Source organism: Amblyraja radiata, chromosome 9, assembly GCF_010909765.2.
Source record: "Amblyraja radiata isolate CabotCenter1 chromosome 9, sAmbRad1.1.pri, whole genome shotgun sequence".
Lineage (NCBI taxonomy): Eukaryota > Metazoa > Chordata > Chondrichthyes > Rajiformes > Rajidae > Amblyraja > Amblyraja radiata.
In genome coordinates, this window is record NC_045964.1 from 27,738,303 (window position 1) to 27,751,340 (window position 13,038).

The 13,038-nt window shown below is 43.9% G+C and overlaps 1 long non-coding RNA gene across 1 annotated transcript; it reads left to right on the top strand.

Annotated features, from left to right (window-relative positions):
• Positions 1-516: 516 nt before the first annotated feature.
• On the top strand, positions 517-12,780 carry LOC116976904. Its single transcript, XR_004413070.1, has 3 exons — positions 517-649; positions 1,935-1,939; positions 12,769-12,780. It is a non-coding gene; the product is annotated as an uncharacterized LOC116976904 (long non-coding RNA).
• The last annotated feature ends 258 nt before the right edge of the window (positions 12,781-13,038 follow it).

A 13,038-nucleotide genomic window follows, 5' to 3' on the forward strand; every position in this document is an offset into this window, starting at 1 on the left:
CAGGCTTGTCCCAATGCTCCAACTCCTTGGGGAAAACAGCGTATCTTCCAAGGCTAAATCCAACAAAAGAATTATTTCACTCTCAGCGTCAGAACAATGGGAAACTTGAAAGAACTATGGAAAGATGCTCTTCCTCGTGATACATTTGCCAGCGTTAGTGTGAGCCCAGCCTTTCCAATTCCCACTGACAGTCATGATCATAGATCTAATGTCTTCCATTGTATTATTGCATCCTCTGCAAATCTCATCTGCTCTTGCCTGAAAACTAATTCTGTTTCACTGCCTATGGTAAAATGATTTTGGAATTTGGAATGCAGTGATCTCTCATCATCACCTGACATGGATCCAGTTTACCCTTAGCTACCCACTAGGCTTCTCTTCCAGCCCTCTGTAAGTGGATTTGTGACTTTGGCTATTACCCACCTGTTCCAACTTCCTAGGAATCAATAGACAAGTCAGATCAAGAGCAGCACAGTGGCACAGCAGTAGAATTGCTGCCTCACTGCACCAGAGACCCGGGTTCGATCCTGACTATAGGTGCTGTCTATACTGAGTTTGTATGCTCTCCCGCATGTATTTTCCCTGGATGTTCCAATTACTTCCCACACTCTAAAGACGTACAGGTTTGTAGGTTAATTGGCTTTGGTAAGTTTATAAAATATTGTCCCTGGTGTGTAGGATAGTGTGAGTGTACGGACTCGATGGGCCGATAGGCTGGTTTCCGTACTTTATCTCTAAAGTCTATCAAGAGTGTTCAATTGTCATATGCACAGGGAATGGAACAATGAAATTCTTATTGTTGCAGCTTTGTCAGCCCACTAACTGTTAATATATGTCAATATTAATCAATATCACAATCAATTAATAATCTGTAAATATTGAACGCTGAACTGTATTTGATAAAAATCAGGCCTTATTGTCCTGAAGTTACTGTTCAAGCTGCTGTTCAATGTCAATGGTGATTGTGTGGGAGTTGGACAATTGATTTCACAACAGTGATGAGATCAAAATCATCGAAGATTAATTGCTTCCTTCAATTACCCCTTTATCAAAAGATCCTCGGAACCTACACCCTTGATCTGTTTTGCTTCTTATAGGAGGGTGTTTTTCTTTAATTTGCAAGTTCATTTATTTTTTAGACCTTTCTCCAGATCCACAACATTTTTGAATTCTATTTGCTCCTGTAATAATATAGCAAAAAAAAATACCTGAACTGTTAAGACACAAAATGATAGAGTAACTCAGCAGGTGAGGCAGCATCTCTGGAGAGAAGAAATGGGTGACATTTCGGGTCGAGACCCTTCTTCAGACTGATGTCAGGGGAGGTGGCGGGACAAAGATCGAATGTAGCTGGAGACAGTAAGACTAGTGGGAGAACTGGGAAGGGGGAGGAGATGGAGAGAGAAAGCAAAGGCTATCTGAAGTTAGAGAAGTCAATGTTCATACCGCTGGGGTGTAAACTACCCAAGCGAAATATGATGTGCTGTTCCTCCAATTTGCACTGGGCCTCACTCTGACAATGGAGGAGGCCCTGGACAGAAAGGTCAGATTGGGACTGGGAGGGGGAATTGAAATGCTGGACCACCGGGAGATCAGGTAGGTTAAGGCGGAATGAGCGGAGGTGTTCAGCGAAATGATCGCCGAGCTTGCGCTTGGTCTCGCCGATTTAGAAATGTTGACACCTGGAACGCAGATACAGTAGATGAGGTTGGAGGTGCAAGTGAATCTCTGCCTCACCTGGAAAGACTGTTTGGGTCCTTGAATGGAGTTGAGGGGGGAGGTAAAGAGACAGGTGTTGCATCTCCTGCAGTTGCAGGGGAAAGTACCTGGGGAGGGGGTGGTTTGAGTGGAAAGGGACGAGTTGGCCAGAGAATTTCGGAGGGAATGGTCTCTGCGGAAAGCAGAAAGGGGTGGAGATGGGAAGATGTGGCCAGTAGTGGTATCCCGTTGGAGGTGGTGAAAATGTTGGAGGATTATTTGCTGTCTGCGACGGCTGATGGGGTGGAAGGTGAGGACAAGGGGGACTCTGTCCTTGTTATGAATGGGGGGGAGGGGGAGCAAGAGCGGAGCTGCGGGAAATCGAGGAGACCCTAGTGAGAGCCTCATCTATAATGGAAGAGGGTGTAGATTGGCTATTTCATACCAGCCAATTATAGTACTTGTTAGTAGTGACACCGCTTAGCAAGTGCTTTATATTATCAAGAGCTTGCCTACGCTAGTTAGTATGAGTAACTGCTAGGAAATGTAGTGTCCTGCAGATCCTTGCTGTAAGTAGATATACTTGTTCGACTCAAATCATTACATGGTGTCAGAGAGTGAGTCTTGCCCACTTCGATCATGTTTATTGGGTTTTGTTTTTTTTGATTAGTTTGTGTGCCTACTATCTCTATCATAGCAAATTCGTGTCGCCGTCCTAGTCCTCTGATCTTTGACTGTCATTACTGAATGCTGGTGTCTTTTTGAGCGTGACTACACTCATTATGCTCGCATCGTTCATCGCAATGACCCCCTGATATGTGTGCCTCTGTATTGCGGGACCTGAGGCAATGAATCGTGCGGACAACTTCACATTTGCGCCTGTTGTTCTGGATGATGATGGTCAGGTCCTAGTGCCTGCTGAAATGATTGACGACCCTGCCGTTTTGCTTAGAAAGTTCAGAGAGCTGTGTGACCTGCTCTCAAACTACATTATTGAAAGGACAACGTTTTATGCTCGTTTACAGCAGGTCGATGAACCGATTGAACATTTTATTAGTGCCAATTTCGTGATTCACGCGATGAGCTCACCGCGACAAACTTGACGGAGTGATGCTTGATAGCAAGTTATGTGGTGAACTTCTTCATAATACTGACCTAACTAATCAAGCAGAGCATGCCTGTCGGATTGCTGAGAAAACCTCTTACCACACTGAGTCTGTGCCCTTCGGTCATCGTTAGCAGCATAGTGTTAATCTTACAGACTACTCCCCTCGTAACACCCGTACGGGGTTTACTGTTCGGTGTCAAAATTGCAACTATTTCCATGCTACGGGTCGTCCGTTCTGTGTGGCTTATGGGAAAGCCTGTAATTTCTGCAAGAAGTTAAACCACTTTGCACGATGCTGCCGTGTGAATCAAGCAGCTTCAAGGACGAGCCTGCACCTGCTACAACATGTGCTTGCTGATAATGACTTCCAAGAGCCTGACTTGCCATCCCCCACTCCGCTCCCAGAAAGTGCAGATAACAGTTCCGCCATCCACTCTCTACTCTGTTCATCTAATGAGCAACTTGACCCTGAGGTAACCATGTTGGTGAATAACAGGCCTTTGATCGCGAAGGTTGATACTGGCGCAAAATGCAACGTCATCTCATTAACAGAGTTTTAAAAAATTCGTAATGCTGAACATATCGAAAAGGCATCCGCCACGCTTCAGGCTTATGGGGGAGATGTTCTACACCCACTTGGACAAGCTGATTTAAAGTGCACCATAGACACGCAGACCCGTACCTTAAAGTTTTATATTGTTAAGGGGGATTCTGAGACTTTGCTCGATATCAATGCATGCCATGATCTAGGCCTGGTATACTTTGGCTGCGCTGTCCATCAACTCTTTCTCGCTGACAGGCCCACTCAACAGGTACTCTCTCAATACAAAGAACTGTTTAAGGATGAGCTTGGCAAGTTGCCTATCAAATACCACATTGTTGTCGACCCCAAAGTCTCTCCTGTGGTCCGAGCACCACATCGTGTTCCGCAAGCCAGGTGTGACAGAGTACACAATGAACTCAAGCGGATGATCTCCATGGGTGTTATTGCTGAAGTTACTGGTCCAGCTGACTGGGTTTCCGCAATGGTGGCTGCAACAAAGAAAAACAAGGAGATCCGTATCTGCATAAACCCCAGAGATCTCAACACTGCCATCAAGCGCCCACATTACCCAATGCGAACAATAGAGGAAGTTGCTGCTCAGATAGGCAACGCATCAGTATTCTCCATTCTTGATGCCAAAAGCACGTTTTGGCAGATTCCACTGGACCCAGACTCGTTCAACCTCACTACGTTCGGCACCCCCTTTGGCCGATACAAATTTCTGAGAATGCCCTTTGGCATCAACTCCGCCAGAGAAGTTCTCCAGCGCACGATGGAACAATTGTTTGCTGAGTACCCATGCGCCATCATTGTTGATGACATTCTCATTTACGGAAGCGATTTGGCTGAACATGACGCTAATCTGAAGAAAGTACTTGACCATGCCAAAAACATTCAGCTCAAACTCAATCCCCTGAAGTGCAAGTTTTGAGTTCCAGAAGTTACTTACGTCAGACATGTTTTCACAAGTGACGGTCTCAGACCAGACCCATCAAAAGCTGCAGCTATCAACGAACTACCGGTTCCTGCTGATGTCGTGAGCCTACAAAGGTTTCTTGGAATGGTCAACTACCTGGGGAAATTTAATCCCAACCTCAGCGACATATCTGCCCCACTGCGAGAACTGACACACAAGGACGCTGCATGGTCCTGGTATCCGCAGCACCAAAGAGCTTATGAGACTCTCAAATTGCAGCTGGTTAGCGCACCTACTCTCGCCTATTTTGATTTGGAGTTACCAGTAACACTCACCTGCAATGCGTCCCATTACGGGCTAGGCACTGTATGCCTGCAGACCACTACCGACGGCGATTTCAAGCCTGTTTCATATGCCTCTCGTACACTAACTGACACTGAACAATGTTACGCTGAGACTAAAAAAGAATTGCTCACAGTGGTTTTCGCCTATACGAAATTCAAAGACTTTATCTTTGGGAAGTCTGTGACTATAGAAACTGACCACCGGCCGCTAGTCACTATTTTGAACAAACCCATCCACGCTGCCCCAGCACGACTACAACGAATGATGATGCAACTGCAGTAATTTGATTTCAACATTGTCTATAAGGAAGGCAAAGGCATGCACATAGCAGATACGCTATCAAGAGACCCACGCAAAACCAACGAACAACAACTCTCTGAACAGAACCAATTCTCAGTAATGAAGATATTGTATGTTCCGACTGATTGCTTGAGCAGCCCAGCAGAACACACGGCTGCTGATGAGACTTTACAATTGCTATCTGCAGTCATCCGGCGTGGCTGGCCAGATAAACAACACAACACTCCGCTCGCGATCCGCCCATACTTCCTGGTTCGGACGAATTGGTATTACAGGACGGGATTATAGTTAAGGGCCACAAGACAGTGGTCCCAGCCGTCCTCTGGGACAAATACTTCAACGCCGTCCACAGGGGCCACCCCGGCATGGAGGCAACTCTCCAAAAGGCACAAAGCATGTTTTACTGGCCTGGTATGACCAAATACATACGCGAAAAAAACGAAGTTTGTGCCGTCTGCAAAAGCCTGACACCACATCAGCAGAAGCAGCCCTTACTGCTGCACCTGGTCCCTCCTCTCCCGTGGTCCACGTTAGCCACCGACATATTCGAATGGCATGGGAAACACCATCTGGTTCTTGTTGACTCTTACTTGGGCTGGTGTGAAATTGACTTACTTCAAACCAATACTTCTGAAGTGGTCATTGAGAATTTGCAGCATCACCTCTCCTTGCAGGGCTCCCCTGCACGTATTCTGTCAGACAACGGCAGGCAATTCACCAGCCAAGCTTTCAAAAACTTTGCGAAACAATGGGAATTTCGACATATTACCAGCAGCCCTGAGTTCCCGCAGTCCAACGGACTCGCCGAACGCACTGTCCGAAGCACAAAACAACTAATGGAGCGGTCCTACCTTGCAAAATCGAACGTATACCTGGACTTGCTCAACCTGAGGAACATTGCACGGGATCCCATACTGAGTTCCCTAGCCCAACGACTGTTGTCTTGCCAAATCCGTGCTCTCCTGCCTATGTCCCAGCAGCCTTTGCAGCCGCAAGTTTGTTCCCCGCCTGCAGTCCAGAAACAACTAAAATTCAAACATGACACACAGAAACGCTTCTTTGGCAAATCCAGCAAGCCACTTAAACCTCTCGCACGTGGACAAGTGGTCCATCTCCAGACCAACAAGGGCCATGCACGTCTGGGTCACATCTATGGCCCTGCCACAGAACCGCACTCTTATCTGGTTGAAGCGGACGGAGTCATCTACAGACGCAACCGTCAACATATCCTTCCGGCGAAGGAACCGTGTCCTGCGACTCCGCATCTAGATGTCTCACGTTTCGTATACCCTCCCACAGTCGGTCCCATGAACCCGCTGCCAACTAATGTTTGCACTGTGGCCTCCCCACGGCGTTTGGCGACCAGCTCGCCTATCTCATCACCCTCCCTGCCTGTTGGGTCGCCGGTCGTTTCCCCAATTCCCTCCCCGGTATTTTCTCAGGTGAAAGGAGGTGAGGCGGATTCGTATCATACACGGGCCGGATGGGTTTGCAGGCCACCCATTAGATACAGTGATTTTGTGTAATTTTGCAAACTTTCCCAAATGTGTTATTAACATTCCACCTATATTGCTTAGCCACTGATGCTTCTTTTGTTTCTACAAGGAAAGATATAGATTGGCTATTTCACACCAGCCAATTATAGTGCTTGTTAGTAGTGACTCCGCCTAGTATGTGCTTTAAATTATCAAGAGATTGCCTACGCTAGTTAGTATGAGTAGCTGCTAGGAAATGTAGTGTCCTGCAGATCCTTGCTGTAAGTAGATTTAATAAACATGTGTTATATCTTGATATGTGTTCGACACTACTCATTACAGAGGGGAACCCCCGTTTCCTAAAGAATGAGGACATCTCCGATGCCCTGATATGGAACACCTCATCCTGTATTTATGTACAGTATTATCTGATCTGATTGGACAGCATGCAAAGCAAAGCTTTTCACTGTAGCTTGGTACACGTGACAATAATAAACCTAAACCTAACCAGTAAAAGGTATTGCTTCAACTGGCCAGTGATTAACTCTACCATGTTACCTGGCAATGAATGAATGCTCACACGTGTGTACGTGCGGCACATCAGAATCATTAGCCGTTACCAGTGGATGGATCTTGGGGCCCAGTTCCAACCAATTGGTTTTCTCTAGTTACTTAAGTCACGTTGGGTTATGAACTTTTTCAGTGATTCAATTAATTTATCTATGGACAGCAAATATTGACATATTGGAAATATTTCCATCTCCAGCCGGGAAGAAGCTGCAGGACTAAACATTTCTTGGCTGCAGTGAACCTGCCAGCCATTGTTCCTGTATTCCTGGCTCTGCTCTGAACTTATAGTTCCATTTGTAGATGCCAATCTAGTGGCTCATAACATCTTATCGAAAATGTTCTTATTGAGGCTCTGATAGCATAATTGTTCCCTGACCACATGTCTTCTCCATTTCTTCCTTCCCTTTTCTGAGGATTCACTTCCTTTCCATGATCTCAGCTCATTCTCTCAGTCATTCTTACGTCTTGTTGGGATGTCTTTCTTATTATTTAATTAAAGTTCAATACTGAGGTCAGAGAGATGGTGTTAGCTGAGGCATTGTGATCAGAGGACCAAAGTGGCTGCACTGATATCCGATGCTGCACCTTGAATGATGTTATGATTTGCCTGCTCTGGGAACTTGCAGTGGACATCCACTCAGCCTTTGTTAATTGCTCTCACCAGGATGCTGCTGTGATTGCAGCATCAGTACCATGCTCAGTAGTATGCATAAGCCTCCAATATCGTTTTAGTGGCTTAACTTGCTCATCCTCGTCTTGGAGGACCAAGCATTACTGAATACATTTTGTTTCAGGGGTATTTACAGCTGGCTCTTTTCAACACTAGCATGATTTTCATTTGTCAGTGAATTTTTTGACAGAAAACATTCTTGCAGAGTAATAAGATCCACATCAATTAATCGTGACCTGAGATAAGGCTTTCCTCCTTGTTTCTTCCTTGGCACTTTGGAAAAGATTAGTCGGCACAGACTCGATGGGCCGAAGGGCTTGTTTCTGCACTGTATCTCTAAACTAAACTAAACTAAATAGATTCTGGAAAGCAAAGATGCTCCAACGATGAAACACGGCACAATGAGTTAAAACTTTAGAATTTATCCCACAGGAACCTCTGAGTAAAGACTCACCACTGTGTTACTGATGGCTACTAGACCATGCGCTGTTGATTTTTGCAATGAAGATTTTACGAAAATAAATAATCTTCTGGCAACTTCGTGCCATACGACAAATTTGCCAACATCTGATCAATTATGCTTCAGATTAATGAAACTTCAGTTGAATGTATTATGCATTGCGAATCTCATCTATTTTAGAACCATTTCTTTCAATATAGCTATGGCAAGAAACAACAGTCAGTTTTAAAGAATAATTAAGATGAAGCTTAAAATAATTACTCAGCAGAGTCGACCATTCAATGAAGATGGCTGTAATGCTAAATGTTCCCAGAATTCAGAACTAGAAGAATTTTGATAGTTTTCACCAGAGCCCTAATTGTTATCCATTAGATTTGTGGTTTAGGAAACAGAGTTCCATATTAAGCTATCCACCAAAATGTTGCCTGTCCTTGCAACCGTTCTCTCTTATGCTGTCTCCTATGCTACTGTTACCCCCCCCCCCTTTGCATACTGAATAAGTAGTGACAACAATGGACTGTGTTCTGATTAACCAAGCCTCCTCACCATCATCATATATATATATGGCTGACAATTTGATGTGCCATATCATTCCAATAAACTTGAAAATTTCATGAACATTGTAACTTGTAAACAACTGGTTGAAGTTCAGTGATACTGCTGCTTCATAAAATGATTATAGTTTTAATCTTATGAGAAATCAAATCATGATAATCTATCTATAATGGTTTATTTCACCCTTGGCAGTGTATGATACTGTAGCTTTGAGGTGTTGCAAATCAGACTATGGATGTGAGTCTAATATCTACCCATGAGCTGATTTATAATGTGGCTTGTTCATTATCCTTTACACTGGATACGCTAGATTGTCATGGCCCTTATCACATTCCAAAGATTTAACATGCAGTTGTGAAGTCTCAACTATAATGGGAAAAAAAGCATTCCAATTTGTAAATGTATCCTGTTTTTAATAGCGACAGGTCCGCAGTTCATTCATATTGGAACAAAAATGTTTGCTAGGAAATTGTTAATGAAAGAGAAGTTCACCAAATAAGATCCTTTTGTTGTGCATTAGTATGAGTAGCAAGAGGGTTAAAGTAAGATTAAGCCCTGATAAATTATTGATTTTTCAATTTTAATATTTTTCAGTGGGCTTATAAAGGTCAGAAAATGTAATCCTCTGCCACCTCTTTTTAAGTGTACTGTGCATTATAAATACTACATTTGTGCAAGGCAGTAATTCAACTTTGAAATAAAATGATTCTTGGGAGATACAACCAATTCGATTAAAGCCTAGATGTACCTTTTTTTTAAATTTTCATCCACCTATATGTGCAAGTATTGGAGGATGAAGCATGAAGCATTCATGGTCTCTATCAGGATCTAATGTAATGAATTTGGGTAGCCAAATATGTTACATTATTCCAAAACATTGCATGTTGTTCAGTTTTTGATGTTGGTTGTAAATGTTCTTCTAAATCTAAAGAAGTGTAACATTTTGGCCTGTTTTGTAGGACCCATACATTGAAATCAGCTTTATTCCAACCATACACTTTTTGCACGAGTATGATTTTGTACTGAATAATGTTCAGAAAGATGATAGAGTATGACAGATATTTTACATTTCTTCCATAGTCATTCATTTGCTGTCCTTCTGAAGAAAGTGATCGTATTTTAATATGGGTGCGTCTCTGCTACATATCTATGCCATTAATTACCTTGATTCTCGAGTATTGTTCTTTCAAATGCTCCTTACTTTTAGGTTTGTTGTTTAGTTTAGATATAATGTGGAAACTGTTGGATTGACTTAACACACACACAGTGATTAAGATCCAAAGACTTTTATTAGCAATACAGCATAGGTAACTTCATCTTAACACACAACTCAAGACTGGGAAAGACAGGGAAAAGGGCTTTCTATTAAACCAGTGGGCAGAACCACAGTATGACTCATAGCATGAGTGACACTGATCTACATCCTCCCTCTTAAGGAATTAAATGTCAGTACAAAACCATTGACTAAATGAGGCATGCATAGAAATTGATAATAAGCTGGAGGAAAGTCAAACGTAGCCCGGGTACTTTACGGGGGCTTGCAAACACGACCAGCATGTGTGCGATTGAAACCATTTCCGTTTTCGCCACCGGGAACAGCGTCAGTGGTATAACTGGTGGCGGAGATTGAAAAGGCATTCCCGGTGATGAAACAGGGGACCTTGGTACAGGCGGAGGAGGCGTCGCCATTGACAGAGTAGCCATTTCAGAAGCAGGTTGTTGTGCTGGTACAGGTGGACAGATGCCGCTGGACGTGGACGGAAGTACACCTATACGGTCCGAATAATACAGAGATGGAGCCGGCTCAATTACAGGCAGGATATGTTGCCTGTTACGTCTGTAGGTGTCGCCATCAGCACTGACCAAATATGAGTGTGGCTCAGAGGCAATTCCAGAAATCACGCCGATACGGTCATGACCTTTGTCAATTTGCAAACGAACCACCTGCCCCACGGTTAATGGTGGCAGCGGTCTGCTTGTTTTGTCATATCACTGTTTTTGAATGTCATGCTTTTGTTGCAGCCTGGACTGGACTTCCGATGGTGGGACCACCTGCGGGATCAATGCCTGATATGCTATAGGCACTGTGGCTCGGGTCTGCCTTGACAATAAACATTGAGCTGGTGAACCGAAGATGTTGCGTAGGCTGAGCAGGTCCAGGTACACATCGGAATTAACTCTGTGGGATCATTCCATTAATTGTTTGGCACTCAGATGTACCTTTTGCTCATTGGACAGTTGCTTCAGCGCCTGGGTGCCCTGCATGGACAGTGTTAAAATACTTGCTGTGTAGCGAAGCAGGGACTACAGCCTTCTGGCCTTTTAGCATCGTGTTCTTGGATAGTTCGTCCAGCAACGAGGATATCATCTACCACAATGGAGCATGAGTAACTTGCAAACAATTGTTCCATAACCCGTTGAAATACTTTACTAGCAGAGCTTATGCCAAAAGGCATGCGAAGGAATCTGTATTGCCCGAATGGTGTGCTGAAGGTAGCTAACTTGGAGGAGTTGCGATCCAGCGGAATGTGCCAGAATTAACTCTTGGCATCTAGTGCTGTGAATACAGTTGCTTCAGCCAGCTGTGCTGCAATCTTGTCCACGGTGCCCATGGGATAGTGTGGTCGTTTAATGGCTGTGTTTAAGTCCTTGAGATTGATGCAAATCCGTATTTCATCCTTGTTCTTCTTTGTTGCCATGACCATGGTCGAGACCCAATCCGAGGGGTCAGCGACGGGGGCAATCACACCTAGAGACACCATTCTGTCGAGTTCACTTTGAACACGGGCCCGCATAGCATGGGGAATCCTGTGTGCTGGACGGACAACTGGAAGTACCTCAGGGTTAATCGTAATTGTGTACTTGACTGTCCAGCTTGTCGTCAAACAAAATTTTGTTTTGTGTCAGGATTTGTTTAGTAAAGTCACAGGTTGTAGTCAGATGGGATGGCACATTTCCGACGAACAACATAGAAACTCAGGTTGTGGACACGTGAGTCAAGACAGCATCATAACTCGACTTAACCGATAGGGTGCACTGGACCTCCTGCAAATGGAAGAAGGGAGGCAGCTGTAGGATTGATAATCTCTGAAACAGGCCCTTTGGGGTCTACACCGACCTTCAATCACCTGTACACTAGTTCCTTGTAATCCCAATTCGCATCCTACATACTAGTGGCAATTTACAGAAGCCAATTAACCTACTGTACATACCCACATGTCTTTGGAATGTGTGAGGAAAACGGAACTCCCAGAATAAACCCACTCAGTCACAGAGAGAGCGTACAGATTCTGCACAGACAGCACCCATAGTCAGTATCAAACTGGTCTCAGGTACTGTGCCACTGGATGTCACCTGTTTTCAAAAAAAGTAGATTTACATTCCAAACAACCTAAGATGAAGCATGAATTGATTTAAAAACTAAAATCAAATAGTTCTCTAATCCAGGTAATCCAGATTATAAAATGTCAAAGTGAATTTCTTGTTTTGCTTTTCACTACTGCATATTTGAACAATGTTCCAAACATCGCACAATAGCAGGTTTCCTACACTGGCTTTAATCCTGTGGCAATAAAAATAATCATGATGTTATTTGCATTTACAGTTATTATGGAGTAAATCACAGAAATATTTCTGAGCAAATGCATTGTTAAATGTGGGATCCTGCAAGATGTCATTGAATGTGCGGTATCCTTCCACTGCAGCAGTACTGAGAATCATTGATATATTACCAAGCATATTGGAATGGTAAATGACTTACTATTCACCAGTAAATTACAAACTACCCACCATCACACAAGAACATTTCAAAGCAGGTAAATTCAATTGTAAGTGAACTGATAATTGTCAAATCACTTATTGTCAAATCACTTCATTAGCCAGAAGAAAATTAGTAATACACGGGCCCGACTTTCATTCCATCAGAAGTTTAGGGCGGTACGGTGGCGCAACCGTAGAGTTGCTGCCTTACAGTGCCAGAGACCTGGGATTGATCCTGACTATGGGTACTAATGTACGGAATTTGTACGTTCTCCCCGTGACTGTGTGGGTTTTCTCCGGGATCTCCAGTTTCCTCCCACATTCCAAAGATGTACAGGTTTGTTGCTTAATTGACTCGGTAAAAATAGTAAATTGTCCCTTGTGTGTGGTACAGGTGGATCGCTGGTCGGCGCAGACTCGGTTGGCCGAAGGGACAGTTTTCACGCTATACCTCTAAACTAAACTAAACTAGGTAATGCATTGTTACAGGTTAAAACAAAATTGGGGCAGATGCTGACTGAAACTACTGGCTACCAGCCAGCTGAATGGCTGTAAGTCATGGGTTTACATGCACCAACCTTCAAGTGCAGAAGACTGCGGAAGAATGATGGATTGTGCGGCATTGACCACAATGCTGT